At 49.0% G+C, this 16,885-nt stretch overlaps 1 protein-coding gene across 1 annotated transcript in view; it reads right to left on the reverse strand.

Moving 5' to 3' along the window:
* Positions 1-11,539, reverse strand: part of PHLDB1 (pleckstrin homology like domain family B member 1) — a 365,610-nt gene extending 354,071 nt beyond the window's left edge. Inside the window, exon 1 of the mRNA XM_075328263.1 lies at positions 11,464-11,539. The gene's annotated coding sequence lies outside the window, so the exon portion shown is untranslated. The remainder of the gene's footprint in view (positions 1-11,463) is intronic.
* Positions 11,540-16,885: the final 5,346 nt, after the last annotated feature.

Here is a 16,885-nt window from a genome sequence, read left to right on the forward strand (position 1 = left end):
GGTGAAGTCCATGAAGGTGTCCTCACCGTGCAGGTGATTATCAAGCCGTGTAGACCTGGTGCCTGATCTAGGACCCTGTGCCCCGTGCGTGCTCCGGTCCCAGCGGTACCAGTCCGTACCCACCCTGGCAACCTCTCTCCTGTGCCCCCGGGGTCACCGTTACACGGACTCAGCTCAGGCACGTCCGCACACCTCTCTGTGTGCCACTAGACTCTCGACTGACTGTCCCCTCCCACCAGGCTGGCTAATCCCGGGACTCGTTCCTACCTCTAGGCGACCATCCCCTTACATGATTAACCCTGTATTCCCAGTGTGGAGTGGAGAACTAGGATTTTGGTTGTGCTTTGGTGGTATCGGCACTGGTACTCCAGGTCCCAGGGGGTAGGTCCTGCATCCCCTAGAGCAGGGGTGGGCAATTAAATTTCTCATGGGGCCGCATGAGAACTTGGGATCCTTTTAGAGGGCCGGACTGATATACTTAACTCAATTCTACCCAATACTATATATATATATATATATATATATATATATATATATATTTATATATATATACACACAAACATACATATATAAATATATATATACACACACACACTACATCACTATATGCTGCACCTGTAATACATTACATCACTATATACTGCCCCTGTAATACATTACAGCACTATATACTGCCCCTGTAATGCATTGCAGCACTATATACTGCCCCTGTAATGCATTACAGCACTATATACTGCCCCTGTGATGCATTACAGCACTATATACTGCACCTGTAATGCATTACAGCACTATATACTGCACCTGTAATGCATTACAGCACTATATACTGCCCCTGTAATGCATTACAGCACTATATACTGCCCCTGTAATACATTACAGCACTATATACTGCCCCTGTAATACATTACATCACTATATACTGCCCCTGTAATACATTACAGCACTATATACTGCACCTGTAATGCATTACAGCACTATATACTACCCCTGTAATGCATTACAGCACTATATACTGCCCCTGTAATACATTACAGCACTATATACTGCCCCTGTAATACATTACAGCACTATATACTGCCCCTGTAATGCATTACAGCACTATATACTACCCCTGTAATGCATTACAGCACTATATACTGCCCCTGTAATGCATTACAGCACTATACACTGCCCCTGTAATGCATTACAGCACTATATACTGCCCCTGTAACACTGCATCATTACATTCCCATATACTACATCACTACACCCAAATATTACACCAGTTACCCCCCCCTCCCCCTTCCCCTACCCCTCCGGTTATTAGTGACCACTCACCTCTATCTCCTCAGGCATCTCCGAACGGGTCCCCCGCTGAGCTGCTTCTTCCATGGTATGGGCCCTGGCTGCGCCGCTGTTGTTCTTGTACGGCCACTGCCCCCGCCGCTGCGTCTCTCTGTCCAGGCAGCGGCTGGTGCAGCTTCTCCTGCCGGGCGGGAACTTTTCAAATGACACACACGTGCTGTACTGCCGACATCAGTGTGTCACAGAGAAAGCTGCCGCAGGAAACAGAGGACCGATCCTGAAGCTCCGCACAGTGTAGCAGCGTAACGCAGAAATCTGTCCTCTGTTCCCTGTCCGGCAGCGTTTTCTGTGACACACGCGTGCCCTGATGTCGTCAGTACAGCGCGCATGTGTCATTTGAAAAGTTCCTGCCCGGCAGGAAAAGCAGCACCACGTCTCCAACTCTGATCTAACGGGCGGGCCGGTCACAGATAGTAGGCGGGCCGGATGTGGCCCGCGGGCCGCCCCTTGCCCAGGTCTGCCGTAGAGGATGCAATTCCTTGTAGTGACCTGAGTGGCAAAGGGGCGGTACAAAGACACAGATGTGTGAAGGATACCTCAGACTGTCTGGTCTTTTTAGGGCATATTCACATGATGTTTTTAAAGATGGATTTAAACTGAGCTTGCTCTATTAGCCACCTGAAAAAGAGCTCAGAAGAATAGTCATATGCATTTCTATGTAATAAAGCATAAAGACATTTTAAAGGCACTATAGAGGAAGCTCTGCTCCACTGGTATATAGGTGCTCAGAGGTAAATAATAGATACTAGCAAAAGATAGCCTCGGCACACTAAAACTCCCCAAATTGAGTCAAAAAGTCACAAATGTATGGTGATAAAAAACACTCTTTATTGGTCCATAATTTGAAAAGATACTTTTTAAGGCATATATGTTTTCTGTCCAAGTTTAGTAGCTAATTGACGTTTCGGCCTGAGCCTTCGTCAGTTTGGACTTATCAAGAACACATATAGTCTTGATAGGTATATCAAACAAGAGGACCGGACAACGTGAAGCACTTATATTGTTGTGCGTATCTCTGTTGCTTAGTGACCGTTACAAGGTAGCATGAATCAAAAAGCACCTATCAGACTGCACTGGAGCGCGCGAGTACTGAACGCACGTCTACCAGCGGCGAGGACCTTGGCCAAATAAAACCCCCCTTCCCGGTGCTACCGGCAGTACTAATACTGGGCCTTTCACTTAGAGGTACCTCTATTTCATAACAAATTTACCATAAGGCATTATCTGTGGGAAACGTCCCAGGAACATTATACAGCTCCTGCGACAGTGCTACACTAATAAGGCTGACGTACAGCTTGATCCATATTAGACGCTCCTATTGTGTCTTTCCCAGCACTCCTATGCTGATTAGCTGCAGCACCTGATAGGTGCTTTTTGATTCATGCTACCTTGTAACGGTCACTAAGCAACAGAGATACGCACAACAATATAAGTGCTTCACGTTGTCCGGTCCTCTTGTTTGATATACCTATCAAGACTATATGTGTTCTTGATAAGTCCAAACTGACGAAGGCTCAGGCCGAAACGTCAATTAGCTACTAAACTTGGACAGAAAACATATATGCCTTAAAAAGTATCTTTTCAAATTATGGACCAATAAAGAGTGTTTTTTATCACCATACATTTGTGACTTTTTGACTCAATTTGGGGAGTTTTAGTGTGCCGAGGCTATCTTTTGCTAGTAAAGACATTTTAAAGGCTCAAGTTCTCAGCATCTCTAAACCACTTCAGATTTCCATATTTTTGAGCATTTTGTCAACATTTCTTTTAATCCAAAGCCACTATCAGTTGGTTCATAGTTGAATGGAGTTACAAAAAAGCTTGGAATATATATATATCTATATATATAATTGCCTTATTCTGTCTGTCTGTCTGTCTGTCTATCTGTCTGTCTTGCTCCAAAATTGTGTCCTTACGGTGACACAAAGCTGATTGGCCGCTGGGCTCGCCATGGCCCCGCCCCCCCGCACGGATTGGCCGCTCTCCCAGGCTGCGCCCCCACACGGATTGGCCAGCCGCTTGCCCAGGCTCAGCCCCCCCACAGATTGGCCACGACTACCAGGTGAGTACTGTACCCCTGGGAGCCCACATCAGCGTACGCCGCCAAACCAGCCGACACATACCCTCGCATTGCTGGGGCTGGCCGGCGTATGCTGGTGTGGGCTCCCGTGCGAGCGGGGGACGAGATACGCTGGTAACCATGGTAGCATAGTTACCAGCACATCAAGGTCCTGCAGCGGCGGAAAATACACACACGCACACACATAGCACACACACACACATCAGATCACACTCGCTCTCACACACACACACACACACCTCACACACACACACCTCACACACACATCACATCGCATCCACATACTCACAGCATCCGGAGATATCGCTTGCTTCTCGGCGGCGATACTGTGCTGTGAGCTTCCAGGACCTGCCGGAGGATCACATGGCCAGAAGCATGTGGTATCTCCGGATGTCTTGAGTATAAGCGCGTATGTGTGATATCCTCAATGTGTGTGTGCGTGAGTGTATGCGATCGGGTGTGCGTGAGTGTATGCGATCGGGTGTGCGTGAGTGTATGCAATCGGGTGTGTGAGTGTCGGCAGAGGAGCACGGCGTGCTGGAGGAGGCTGGGAGAAGAGAGGCTGATCCTGGGGAAGGCTGGGATGGGGAGGCTGAGAGAAGAGAGGCTGATGCTGGGGGAGGCTGAGGCTGGGGTAGGCTGGGAGGAGAGAGGCTGATGCTGGGGACCGAAAAGGCTGATGCTGGGAGGAGAGAGGCTGATGCTGGGGGAGGCTGAGGCTGGGGAAGGCTGGGAGGAGAGAGGCTGATGCTGGGAGGAGAGAGGCTGATGCTGGGAGGAGAGAGACTGATGCTGGGGGAGGCTGAGGCTGGGGTAGGCTGGGAGGAGAGAGGCTGATGCTGGGAAGAGAGAGGCTGATGCTGGGAGGAGAGAGGCTGATGCTGGGATGAGAGAGGCTGATGCTGGGATGAGAGAGGCTGATGCTGGGGACAGAGAGGCTGATGCTGGGGACAGAGAGGCTGATGCTGGGAGGAGAGAGGCTGATGCTGGGAGGAGAGAGGCTGATGCTGGGAGGAGAGAGGCTGATGCTGGGGACAGAGAGGCTGATGCTGGGATGAGAGAGGCTGATGCTGCGGGTAGAGAGGCTGATGCTGGGAGGAGAGAGGCTGATGCTGCGGGCAGAGAGGCTGATGCTGCAGGTAGAGAGGCTGATGCTGGTGCAGCATGGGGGATGGAGCACGATGGGGGGTGGGCAGCATGGGGGATAGAGCACGTTTGGGAGTGCGCAGCATGGCGCATGGAGCACGTTTGGGAGTGTGCAGCATGGCGGATGGACCACGTTGGGGAGTGCGCAGTATGGCGGATGCAGCACGTTTGGGAGTGCACAGCATGGCGGATGGAGCACGTTTGGGAGTGTGCAGCATGGCGGATGGACCACGTTTGGGAGTGAGCAGCATGGCGGATGGAGCACGTTTGGGAGTGCGCAGCATGGCGGATGGAGCACGTTTGGGAGTGCGCAGCATGGCGGATGGAGCACGTTTGGGAGTGCGCAGCATGGGGGATGCAGCACGATGGGGAGTGCGGAGTATGGCGGATGGAGCACGTTTGGGAGTGCGCAGCATGGCGGATGGACCACGTTTGGGAGTGAGCAGCATGGCGGATGGAGCACGTTTGGGAGTGCGCAGCATGGCGGATGGAGCACGTTTGGGAGTGCGCAGCATGGCGGATGGAGCACGTTTGGGAGTGCGCAGCATGGGGGATGCAGCACGATGGGGAGTGCGGAGTATGGCGGATGGAGCACGTTTGGGAGTGCGCAGCATGGCGGATGGAGCACGTTTGGGAGTGCGCAGCATGGGAGATGGAGCACGATGGGGGGTGCGCAGCATAGGGGATGGAGCACGATGGGTAGTGCGCTGCATGGGGGATGGAGCACGATGGGGAGTGCGGAGTATGGCGGATGGAGCACGTTTGGGAGTGCGCAGCATGGCGGATGGAGCACGTTTGGGAGTGCGCAGCATGGCGGATGGAGCACGTTTGGGAGTGCGCAGCATGGGAGATGGAGCACGATGGGGGGTGCGCAGCTTAGGGGATGGAGCACGATGGGGAGTGCGCTGCATGGGGGATGGAGCACGATGGGGAGTGCGCTGCATGGGGGATGGAGCACGATGGGAAGTGCACACCTCCCCCCAACACACACACACGCGCGCGCACTGCACAACACACCACACACACACACACTGGGAACCACAAACAACTGCCCTACACAGACACCCACACACACAGACAACGCTGCACACACAAATATACGCACATACCGCACAACACACACATTGCACAAAACATACCTCCCCCCAAAACACACCACACACACACAAACCGCGCAACACACACAACGCTACAGACACACAGCGCTCCACAAACAACGCAACACACGCAACACACATACAACACCGCTCTCACCCCCGTCACACCCAGACAACACCCAGAACATGTACAGCGCCCTACACAAACACTTGGTAACTACACACAACAACATCTATATATATATATAACAAAAATCATACTGAACTACACAATACGTAAATTCTAGAATACCCGATGCGTAGAATCGGGCCACCTTCTAGTATATATATATATATATATATATATATAAATAAATATATATATATAAAAAAAATGTATGTACAGTATATATAAAAAAAAGAAGTTTCTGGAGGCATTTTCCAATTAAAAAAATGGACAATTTTGTTCTAAAAAAGATTAATTAATTAATAAACCCTGAACATGCTGCCGATCAACCGATGAACAAGCAAAACATATCACTTATGTTTTTTATTTATCATAGTTTTCAATAAGATCAAATTTAACGATCTCTTTGCTCATTCTTCCATATGACTTACTCTATATCTTGATGACATTGCAGGTATTCCCCTGGTGCTCTCACCTTTATCCTAGTGCTTTTAGGTATGTTCCTATCCTCTCCTTGTTTCTTTTTGTCACCTACATACCATTACACTCATTATTATTTTCCTCCTCTAGTACCACTGATGTCATCCTGGCAATCTATTTACCATACCACATATGATCAATAATTCTAGTACATATATGACAGTGTCTTATTGGTATGTATTTTTCACTCTCCATCCCCGCATTCCTGCTATATCTTTACACTATATTACCCTTTACTGACACATGTTTCAATTGGCAGCAATCATCTTGTACCCCAACCTACCATGTGAGCCCCTTCACATTGTATGCTAGCCCCTTATTGGTATGTATCCATTATCTATAACCCCCCCCTTTTTTTCTCATCACTGTTATCTCTCTAACTCATTCCGCTTATACTATCCATATGTCTCCACACTAGGCGCTCCCCTTGTCTGCTTCACATGTAGCAACAATTTCTTCTTACCGGAGTATTCCTTAAGCTGACTCTTCTAAGTAAGTCAATCATGGTCCGACTACTATGCTCCCTTTTTCCTCCCCTGTTTACACCTTGTTACATTTAGTGTATTTCCTTTTCTTCTCTTCCTCTTCCCAGATTTTCCCTCCTGTTTTCAGGTCCTGATGCACCTATAAGATCTCTTATCACAACCATTTACCTCGGGTATGTCCCCTAAGAGTTTTTGCCTCTTGACTACTTCATACCTTTCTCTTTTTCCTATGCTTCCCTCTCCTCTCTTCTAGTCTTTCCCCTCCTTCCTTTCTCTTTCTTTGTTCCTTCTTTGTCCCTGTTTTCTTTTTCTTTTCCTTTTATCTTTAGATCTTCCTCTTTTTTATCCCTAGCGGTTATATCCTTTTGTTCCACACCCCACACCACGACAATTGTCTCCCATTACTTTCTCATTCCCAAATAGGTTTATTATTTTCATGTTTTCCCCTGATGCAATGTCATGATGCAAATTGTAAAAAAAAATTTCTGTTTGTTTTCTTTCTCATACCATGTTTGTCTTAGTACTCTTGGCCCCTGGTGAAGGCTCCTGTGTGAGCCGCAACGTTGGGCGGGCAGTACAGTATTTTTGGTGAAAAATAAAGAAACCTTGTTCAAGCATATCATACCTGGACTTGTCCTAATTTTTTCATACACTGTGTGCCGGGACTACCTCCTTGATTAAGATCAAATTTAAGACATAAAATAAGAGAAAAAGTCCAATGAATAGTGATCTGCATACCAATTATTGGGTCCCATAGTAAAAGTCCAACTTGTTCCCCCCCCGTTTCAAAAAATAAAAATAATTACTGTGGACAAAATAAATAAGCACGCCCTGTTCATGGTGCTCACGGTGCACGGCCTGTTTATGGGGCACGGCCTGCTCACGGTGCACGCCTGCTCACAGTGCACGCCTGACTGCTCACAGTGCACGCCTGCTCACGGTGCACGCCTGCCTGCTCATGGTGCACGCCTGCTCACGGTACACGCCTGCCTGCTCATGGTGCACGCCTGCCCATGGTGCACGCCTGCTCATGGTGCTCGCCTGCTCATGGTGCATGCCTGCTCATGGTGCATGCCTGCTCATGGTGCACGCCTGCTCATGGTGCTCGCCTGCTCATACATAAGACCAGGCAAATATACGGTATTTTAAAAAATTGTTCAAGAAAGAGTTTGATCAGGAAAAGGAAACCAACCAAATATTATAGCTAGGTTGTAACATTTTCATCTGTAAAACATGTATTCATTGACGGGTAATAAGAAACTAAGGTAGATCAGGCTGAGCTGAGGCTGCATCTTCTGCAGTATCAGCCATTCACAGGAGTATTGGAGGCAGTAGTGGCAGGGACACAGGCATCGAGCAGAAGGGGTTGGGCAGAAGGTCTCTCTGTTATTGACCAGCTGCATTCCCTGATGTTTCTGTCCACAAGAGATACCTAATTAGTATTAATTAGCCTAGGACTTGAGATTGGTATGTTCACACATTGCGTTTTTGCAGCTTCACCAGAAGACAAAACGGTGGCAGGAAAAACGTTGTGTACAACATGAGCATTTTTTTGTCACATTTTTAGTGGCTTTTTTCACCCATCAATTTTAAGGAGCAAAATGTGCTGTAAAAACGCTAAAAGAATTGACATACTGCCTCTTGGCAAAAAACACAGCAAAAGTCAAAATACGCAGAGCGTGTGCACGAGATTTCAGAAATCTAATTGATTATGTTGGTAATGTAAAATGCTGTGTATTATACACCCCAAATACACAGCAAAAACGTCACGAGTGAACATATAAGTACAGAAGGGGGTGGACATCGGGCTGGGGACAGGGCTGTTTGACTTTAGGTCTCTCCCAATTCATGGACCCTGATATAGCCGCATGGTGTGGCTCCATTGGAAATACGCAAATAAAAAAAGGTCCGTGGAGCCTCTGTTAGGAGTCTCGACTCAGAAAAATAGCCAGATATCCCTCTGGGAAGGACCTAGCCAAGGAGTGGCTCTTTTTAAGGAGACCACTATAACCACCATATTAAGTGGCCCTTTTAGTCAATATCCAACTCTTTGACGAGTTTAAAGATATGACAAGGGAAATACCAAGGCCAGGTATCCCTCCACTGACAGCTGTTTCGGGGTATTGCCCCTCATCAGTGTGGAGTAGGATTCTGGTTAGGTGGGGGCAATGTGTGGCGCCCTGGACAAGCCAGGACGTCACAGGTACTGCAACAACACACACCACACCCAGGTTAGGAACATCTAAGTCAGACACAAATCCTTGTTGCCTCCCTCCAGGGGCTGATGTCCACACCAGGTGGGGCGGAGCCAGGTGGTTGGCTCCTCCCACCGAGGAGTTCACAGTCCTGGGGGCGGGAAAAGGAAAGGAATTGAGAAGAGAACAGTTTAGAGGAGAGTGAGGGAAGTAGTAGTGGAGGAACTGACTGGCCGTGTCCGGGTACGTGGCCCGGGCACAGAAACAGCAAGGTTGGCAGACGGTGGTGACCGTCTGCAGGAGAGGCCGATTGACGCACAACCGTAAGGACTGGGGACGGGCGGTGGCCCGCGGGTACCGGATCGGGGAGCGAAGAGAAGCCAGCACCATCCGGCACGGCCTACGGACCCCGACCAGGCTAGGAGTCGCCGTAAAACCGGTCAAATCCGTCAGCGACGGGAACCTCCGGGGTTTCCCAGCAATAAAGACCCGACTGAAGGCAACCGTCCAAACCGTGAGGGAGATAAAGCTACCGCCAGAGCTAGAGCTCCCAGGGCCAGAGCCTGCGGGCAAAAAGGGTCTCCCTTAGCCAACATACCGCGGGGGAGCGGGTTACCGGTGGGAAGCCATCGGGGCCGAGAACATAACACCGGTGCAGGGAGAGACAGTTACCGCCAGCCTACCAGGAGTGACCGTCGCAGCCGTCTGTGGGACTCGTCCATCCAGCCGTTTGTTTTACCAGAGACTCCGTGTGCGTTACTGGCTGAGTAAGTACCACCGTGCCATCTGGCACTGTGCTGCCCCGCGACCCTGCACCTGGCCAAGCCCCGCATTCCACCAAACAGACAACAACTCCGGGCCCCGCGACTGCCAAAATCCCCCTACCCACGGAGGGGAGAGAAACATCCCAGCTGCTCCCTGTCATCGCTCCCGGGATCCCCGTACAGAGCAGCAGTGGTGCCCCAACCTCTCCACACACCGTGGGTGGCATCACAAACCGACATCCCATACACCAACAAACCACCCCTTTCACTCACGGGTGAGGAGCGCCGCTCGAGTCCCCGGATCCGGCCCACCGCTCGAGCCACCGAGCAGCAGTAGCAGCAGCGCCGGACCCAAGCGTGGTGAGCGCAGCGCCCCGCCGCCCGCGACAAATGCACCTAGGATTTCACTGTATTGAGCGCCTTTGATGGCTGCCGGCAGTGTTTTTCTGGCTGGTCTCCCCGAGATCAGTGATTGTTTTGTCCATTGGAAATACAGCATTACCAGAGGATTCTGACCCGCTGACTTTGTGTCTACAAGATGCATTCAGAACCAGAAGTCATGGCGTGGGGTTATAACTGTAGCCTCACAGTGTAAATATTGAACCTTATTTACTCAGATTTCATGTATCAATTCCTGATGCCTGAAATATTCCCTGTAGCATCTCTCTATAAAAACCTACTGAAAGCGACATAACGGTGTCATCTCTGTATTGTAAAATAGCTATGACCCTGTTTGGTCAGTACATGACAGATATTTCTTCATGTGTAGGAGGAAAACTCATAAAGAAGGAACATCAGGAGATAACATGAAATGGAAATCACATTAGGAGAGCCATCCACACAACTCCGTCCTCACATCCAATTATTTCTCAGCCATAGTCTATGGTGAGGGTCTCAAGCGCTAACAAACGCAAACATGAACCGTGTGTAAGTTAAACTGAAGACTGCGTCACAAGACGCCACTTTCTGGACAAACTTCGGTTTATATAGTCAGAAGCGATGAGGACAAACTGAAAGACCACAATGGATTAAGAAGTCTCTTCATGGAGCTAGACTTAAGTGATATTCATAAGAAACAGAAGACAATACCATACACTTAACGAGACCTAAAATACAAAGTCTGATTGCTTTATGGATCACTTATTGCTCATAAAAAAAATGACTAATGCCCGTCTCCTGTTTATCCCAGTTGTTTTTTAGCTTAAATGGCCATTTGCTGTACTGTGGTTCTTTTCTGGTAGATTTACTCTTGAAAATATTAACCAACCTGTTCGATTAATGACAGACTTTGCAGGAAGGGAAGTTTAGCAGGAATTTGGGTGGAGGAAGCAGCTAACGTGGCACAAAGTACAAAGGAATGTAAAGTTATACTGTGCGTCATTATAAAAGGGATAGCTGTATTCCACCCGCCACACTAACCGGAGCTGTGGGAGCCCACCATGCTGGAATATGCACACCCTCACCATGAGGAATCAGTGGGGAATAAAGCGACAATGTCTCACACCCCATTGTACAGTATGACGTGGGGGCTGGGAGGTGCGGATACCTGTATGGTCATATCTGGCTGTATGATTACAAGTGTATAACAACAGCGAAGAGGGGAAAACTTCTCATTATGACCTAGTGGTGAAAAGACAAAGTTCCCCCTATTGATGTCTCCTGCCCACCTTGTAGGTGCACCCCAGATGTGAAGCATTGCCCTTTACCTTGTATCCACAGACATGCAGCCCTTTCTGTGCTCTCCCCTCCCTGTACCACGTCTACACAGAATGCAGTGTGGGATGCAGGCAGCTGTGAGCAGACAGAAGACTTACTGTCCCATCTGGGATGGGGGGCTCGGCCCTCCTACAGCTGGCTGCGCTGGCTTCACCAATAACAAGCCTGAAGCCTGGGCTATGAGGCCGCCCTCATCCCTCCGCAGTCCAAGAACAAGGAGCAGTTTATTCTGGAGTCAGAACATAAATATTCACTGTCCTTCCTGCCGTAAGATGGAAAATGCTGGTGTATAGTCTAAATGTCTGTTATAGTAGGGTCTACATGAAAATATACATTTATCGAGGGGTCAAAAGTGGACCCACTGTCCTGAGAGGTCACAGAATAGAAGAAGAAGTCGGCCTTATACAGGAAGGTCCATTTAGGTTATATTATTATACTATCTATATATTATCTGACTGGACACCTCCTCCTTGCCGCAACACCATTTTGGACCAGTATATTGACTACAGGACTCAATCTGTCAGGAGGATTCATGGCCCATTACAAAATCTGAGGAGTCATTCCAGAGACTCATCAGACCTCTGATCCTACATGGATATTGGGACAATAAAACTCTCACACCACTAATCAAAGCTAATTAAGGATTCACTTTCTAAGCTGTGTTTGTTTATTTAAATGTCTTTTTTTCTGCCATCCCTCTGCTCTGTTTGTGTATATATTTGTGTTTCTTCAGATATTTTGTCATACCATGTCATATGAAGGGACCTGAGATGTCTCGAAAGCTTGCTTTGTAACATCACTTTATTTTATTTTAGTTAGCCATTAAAAGGTATCACAAGATTATAATTTTGTTCCTCTCACTGAGAACATTCAATAATTATTATACATGAACATACCATAACGCTCCATGTGTGCCCAATACTGGAGAACACCTCTATACAACGTCACTGTTTACTTATTATTTTTGGATTCCTACAAATAAAAACTTTGTACTTGTATGCCATTATGAGTAATCAGATGTGAAGTGGGGCCCCACTAACCTCTCTATATATATATCACAATATGGCTGTAAACAGTGCGGAGACGTAATATGGTCACATGTATGGACCATCACAATGAGGTCCTTAGGACCCCAGCACTGTTAGGCAGTAGTACTACTAACCACTAAGCCACCAGGCTGCCAGAGCCCGGGTTATAGAGAAGTAGATGTTTCTCTTGTGCTTATATGATTTACATTAGGCAGTTCTACAATACATTGTTATTTTCTTTAAGCTTTAGCATACTTTTTACTCTTTAATGAAATGACAGCTATCAGCAGCTTTCTTATAGTTGGTGAAACATTTGCGCATCTTCAGATCTTCAGACTTGTTATCCATCGCCAGTGACTGATCCACCTCTGTCTATAGAAATATCTCAAAAGACATTATAACAACACACTATCAAGTATATTTTAGTCATTTGTGTGCTATGAATGAAGAGAGCAATGCAAATTCTCAAAAAAAAAAACCCAAAGACTTGGTAACATTCTGCAATACACTTTATGTTCTGGATTCTGGTAAGCAGAAATGTTACTATGGAAGTTACACAAGTCGTCTGCAGATGTTATCTGGGCCATTCACTCTTCCCTGTTCCACTCTGAAAAACAATGTTTAAAGTATGCCAGACGACTGCACCAGAAATATGTCAGATCATTACAAGTGCATACATGCAGCAGAGGAAAGATATTTCCAAGTCACTAAAGCACGGTTGTCAATTTGATTTTTTTCTTTCTGGACAACTTGTAAAAAAAAAAATCACAGGGGGTTGACATTTTTTGCAGACAGAGTGGAAAACCATAACAAATCATTGGGACTTTAGTGGATATTTTAGTGATACCCGTTTGCAGCCCATACTTCTGATATCAAGACATTTTTTGCTTCCACTTTTGAACTGTAAAATGGTAATAATTAGGGATGATCGAATACCCTATTATTCACTTCATCGAATATCCGGCGAATACCTGTCCGCTATTCGAGTATTGGCGAATATTCGACCCCCAATGCAAGTCTAAGGGAAACCAGAATAATTTCATGTTGGACCCGTCGGTGAGCTGTGGTGACTGAGGAAGAGGCTGAAATGGATGGGAAAAGGCAGAAACAGTATGGACACAGCCTGAAGAAGGTGCCTGACTGCATTTCTGCCCCCTCCCGATTCATAGCATGGAAAAGAGAACATGAGTTTTTAAAGTGCAAAAAGTACAAATTGTTATTAGACAAAGTAGGGGTGAACATCCAATATATCAATAAAAACACATTAAAATTAATGACGGGTTAATCTCATACATGATAATCACATAGGCAATGGTGTACAAATACAAGACACATCAATATAGCACTGTCAGTTTTACAGGGAAAACACGTGGGCATTGTATGTCAATAAGCTGTCTCTCCAAGCATCAAACAGCCCATAAGCATTATAGCATAGTATTAAACATAGCCCATCACGGACCCGGAAGTCTCGCTACCGGCGATCGCGCCAGTGCGCCGGGCGGAGTCACGCGAGACGTCGGCCGTCACGTCACACTCGCGCATGCGCGGGAGCGAGGACGCGTTTCCAAGGCTCCCGCGCGACACTTAGACGGCCATGGCTGCGCGCGCACGACCCTGGCACCAAATGCGATCGCACGGTGACAGCCGTACGTCACAGCAACAGAGATAATTACAGTCATCGGTCCCTATACATGTAATAAGCATCTTGTGATGTTCAGTGTTCATGAAGCATGACAACGTCATGTAAAATAGTCCATCCTTGGATTTCTTTATGGGACAGAAAGATCTTAATTTTTCAGATGGCGGATCGTGTATTTCTATGTCCTATTAACAAAAGGACATGTAAGAATTACATACGCCTGAACTTCAGGGGGAGATGCACGAGCACATAATTAAAAGGTTAAAAGACTTAAAAAGACAAAGGATGCAGGGAACGAAAGGATGTCAAATTCACAGAGTCTTCATATCATACAATTGAGTATCACATATAATAAGATATGCATAGATATGATTACATAGACCAGATACTGTGGAGGTCAATGGTCTCCAGGAGAGCAAGTGTACATATACATATATATGTATATATATATATATATATATATATATATATATATATATATATATACTAGAAGGTGGCCCGATTCTACGCATCGGGTATTCTAGAATTTACGTATTGTGTAGTTCATGTATGATTTTTGTTATATATATATATATATATATATATATATATATAGATGTTGTTGTGTGTAGTTACCAAGTGTTTGTGTAGGGGCTGTACATGTTCTGGGTGTTGTCTGGGTGTGACGGGGGGTGAGAGCGGTGTTGTATGTGTGTTGCGTGTGTTGCGTTGTTTGTGGAGCGCTGTGTCTGTAGCGTTGTGTGTGTGTTGCGCGGTTTGTGTGTGTGTGGTGTGTTTTGGGGGGAGGTATGTTTTGTGCAATGTGTGTGTTGTGCGGTATGTGCGTATATTTGTGTGTGCCGCGGTGTTTGTGTGTTGGGTGCTGTGTGTGCGCAGCGTTGTCTGTGTGTGTGGGTGTCTGTGTAGGGCAGTTGTTTGTGGTTCCCAGTGTGTGTGTGTGTGTGTGATGTGTGGTGTGTGGTGTGTTGTCCAGTGCGCGTGTGCGTGTGTGTGTGTGTGTGTTTTGGGGGGAGGTGCGCACTCCCAAACGTGCTCCATCCCCCATGCAGCGCACTCCCCATCGTGCTCCATCCCCCCATGCAGCGCACTCCCCATCGTGCTCCATCCCCTATGCTGCGCACCCCCCATCGTGCTCCATCTCCCATGCTGCGCACTCCCAAACGTGCTCCATCCGCCATGCTGCGCACTCCCAAACGTGCTCCATCCGCCATGCTGCGCACTCCCAAACGTGCTCCATCCGCCATACTCCGCACTCCCCATCGTGCTCCATCCCCCATGCAGCGCACTCCCCATCGTGCTCCATCCCCTATGCTGCGCACCCCCTATCGTGCTCCATCTCCCATGCTGCGCACTCCCAAACGTGCTCCACCCGCCATGCTGCGCACTCCCAAACGTGCTCCATCCCCCATGCTGTGAACTCCCCATCGTGCTCCATCCCCGATGCTGCGCACCCCCCCATCATGCTCCATCCCCGATGCTGCGCACCCCCCATCGTGCTCCATCCCCCATGCTGCACCAGCATCAGCCTCTCTGCCCCCAGCATCAGCTTCTCTGCCCCCAGCATCAGCCTCTCTCCTCCCAGCATCAGCCTCTCTCCTCCCAGCATCAGCCTCTCTCATCCTAGCATGAGCCTCTCCTCTCTGTCCCCAGCATCAGCCTCTCTCCTCCCAGCCTTCCCCAGCATCAGCCTCTCTCCTCCCAGCCTCCCTCCTCCCACCCTCCCCCAGCATCAGCCTCCCTCTCCCAGCCTCCCCCAGCATCAGCCTCCCCCAGCATCAGCTTCTCTTCTCTCAGCCTACCTCTCCCAGCCTCCCTCCTCCCAGCCTCCCTCAGCATCAGCCTCCCTCTCCCAGCCTCCCCAAGCATCAGCCTCCACCAGCATCAGACTCTCTCCTTCCAGCCTCCCCCAGCATCAGCCTCCGCCAGCATCAGCCTCTTTCCTTCCAGCCTCCTCCAGCATCAGCCTCCCTCTCCCAGCCTTCCCCAGGATCAGCCTCTCTCCTCCCAGCCTCCGTCCTCCCAGCCTTCCCCAGCATCAGCTTTCCCCTCCCAGCCTCCCTCAGCATCAGCCTTCCCCAGCATCAGCGTCTCTCCTCCCAGCCTCAGCCTCTCTCCTTCCAGCCTCCCCCAGCATCAGCCTCTCTCCTTCCAGCTTCCCTCAGCATCAGCCTCCCCTTCCCAGCCTTCCCGAGGATCAGCCTCTCTCCTCCCAGCCTCCTTCCTCCCAGCCTCCCTCAGCATCAGCCTTCCGCTCCCAGTCTCCCCCAGCATCAGCCTCCCCAAGCATCAGCCTCCACCAGCATCAGCCTCTCTCCTTCCAGCCTCCCCCAGCATCAGCCTCCCCTTCCCAGCCTTCCCCAGGTTCAGCCTCTCTCCTCCCAGCCTCCTTCCTCCCAGCCTCCTTCCTCCCAGCCTCCCCCTCCCAGCCTCCCTCAGCATCAGCCTTCCGCTCCCAGTCTCCCCCAGCATCAGCCTCCCCAAGCATCAGCCTCCACCAGCATCAGCCTCTTTCCTTCCAGCCTCCCCCAGCATCAGCCTCACTCCTTCCAGCCTCCATCAGCATCAGCCTCCCGTTCCCAGCCTTCCCCAGGATCAGCCTCTCTCCTCCCAGCCTCCTTCCTCCCAGCCTCCCTCAGCATCAGCCTTCCCCTCCCAGTCTCCCCCAGCATCAGCCTCCCCAAGCATCAGCCTCCACCAGCATTAGCCTCTCTCCTTCCAGCCTCCCCCAGCATCAGCCTCCCCAAG

The sequence above is a fragment of the Anomaloglossus baeobatrachus genome, chromosome 11 (genome assembly GCF_048569485.1).
Source record: "Anomaloglossus baeobatrachus isolate aAnoBae1 chromosome 11, aAnoBae1.hap1, whole genome shotgun sequence".
Lineage (NCBI taxonomy): Eukaryota > Metazoa > Chordata > Amphibia > Anura > Aromobatidae > Anomaloglossus > Anomaloglossus baeobatrachus.